The 2,084-nt window shown below is 45.7% G+C and overlaps 1 non-coding gene across 1 annotated transcript; it reads left to right on the top strand.

Moving 5' to 3' along the window:
- The first annotated feature begins 1,591 nt into the window (after positions 1-1,591).
- On the top strand, positions 1,592-1,663 carry TRNAT-CGU (transfer RNA threonine (anticodon CGU)). The gene has a single exon. It is a non-coding gene; the product is annotated as a tRNA-Thr (tRNA).
- The last annotated feature ends 421 nt before the right edge of the window (positions 1,664-2,084 follow it).

A 2,084-nucleotide genomic window follows, 5' to 3' on the forward strand; every position in this document is an offset into this window, starting at 1 on the left:
GAACCGAATGGAAAGGTGAAGGGTGGAATCATCACCCTATGAGTGGATAGGATTAGATGTACAGCTTAGAAGGTCCTTGGTGAATACAAGGAAGAGAGCTGGTGATAGGACAGAGCCCTGAGGAACACCACTATTGATAGATCTAGGAGAAGATCGATGGCCGTCTACAACAGCAGCTATAGAACGACCAGAAAGGAAGCTTGAGATGAAGGCACAGATAGAAGGATAGAAACCGTAAGAGGGCAGTTTGGAAATTAAGGATTTGTGCCAGACTCGATCGAAAGCCTTTGAGATGTCAAGTGCAATGGCAAAGCTTTCGCCAAAGTCCCGAAAGGAGGATGGCCAGGAATCTGAAAGGTAGGTGAGAAGATCGCCAGTGGAGCCTCCCTGACGGAATCCATCCTGACGATCAGAAAGATGGTTTTGACAGGAAAGATGCTTGAAAATTTTTCTGTTAACAATAGACTCGAAAACTTTTGATACACAGGATGTTAAAGCAATTGGGCGATAGTTAGAGGGTTGGGAATGGTCACCCTTCTTTGGGACTGGCTGAATGAGAGCAAACTTCCAGCAAAAAGGAAAGGTACAAGTTGGTAGTCAAAGGCGATAGAGTTTACCTAGGCAGGGTGTAAGCACGGAAGTACAGTTCTTGAGGACAACAGGAGGGACCCCATCAGGCTCATATGTTTTGTTAGTATTGAGGCCTGTGATGGCAAAAAATCCATCCCATCAGCTAAAGACATTTTAATGCCAGCCATGAGGAAGTCAGAGGGGGGAAGTGATGGAGGAACAACACCGGAATCGTCTAAGGTGGAATTGGAGGAGAAAGTCTGAGCGAAGAGATCTGCTTGATCAGTAGAAGAAATAGCTACAAAGCCATCAGAGTAGAAAAGAGGAGGGAAGGATGATGAGGTAAAGTTGTTAGAAAGGTTTTTGGCAAGGTGCCAGAAGGAGCAGGAAGAATTCGAGTTGCAGAGTGGAGACCATTTAGTACGGATGAAATTATTTTTAGCAGAGCGAAGGACAGACTTAGCACGATTCCGGAATTCTGTGTGTCTGTTTCCACGATAACTTCTCAACTACTCAAGATACCATCACAAAACTTTACAGGTGTGCAGTAGGGAAGAAAATTTGCTACGACTTAGAAATTGATGAAAGTAGGGCAAGGTCAAGGACATATTCCGAGCCGTGCTAGATATGTATCAGCTCGCTGCTGATGTGATTCATCCCCTGGGGAGGGCCTATTGTCTCGTTTTGTTTTTTTCTTGGGGGGACAATTTGCAGGCTCTTGGCCATTCGTTGTTTCTTCCTCGCTTAGAAAAATCTCTCTGATATTTTAAAACTAAGATATCAGAATAATTACTAACTCAGTACAGTGACCACCGCACCACACCTACCAGATCAGTGCAAGAGAATATGGAGAGATAGAGATGTGTGGGTAGAAATGATGGAAGCATTGATGTGATAACGGGAGAAGAGACACACGGAGAGGGGAGGAAAAAAGGACGTGTCATTGCACTGGATGGGATCCATATCACAAATGATAGATGGTAGTGCTCTCTCTCTCTCTCTCTCTCTCTCTCTCTCAGGGGGCGCGGTAGCACAGTGGTAGCGCGCCGGACTCGTAATCGGGGGATTGCGAGTTCGAGCCTCGCCCGGGCTACCGTGCCGGGAGTGGTAGCTCGCTCCTGTAACCCTAGTGGGGCTATATAGTCCAATACAGGGCTTAGCTCGGGGGAATTCCATTTCTCCCATTTCTCTCTCTCTCTCTCTCTCTCTCTCTCTCATCAATGTCCATTTTCTCTCAACTTCTTTCCGTCTCTTCCTACGTCCCTGTGCACCTAGTTTCCTCTCCGCTTTTCCACTGTATTCCCTGTATCTATGTCATTCCGTAAGGTATCCACCGTATAACCACACAATTCACGTGGCGAAAGAGTATAGCCAAAATTAATCCTTCCCTTCTGTTGGGATGATCAAGTTTTCGTGTTTCGTTAAAGTGAAATGTGTCAGAGCGCTCACATGTCTTTGATATAAACCTGCTTGATGGAGCCATATGCTACCCCATAAAAAGAATATTCTACCAG

Source organism: Coenobita brevimanus, chromosome 67 (genome assembly GCF_032717465.1).
Source record: "Coenobita brevimanus isolate Jiangsu-jjx chromosome 67, ASM3271746v2, whole genome shotgun sequence".
Taxonomy (NCBI): Eukaryota; Metazoa; Arthropoda; class Malacostraca; order Decapoda; family Coenobitidae; genus Coenobita; species Coenobita brevimanus.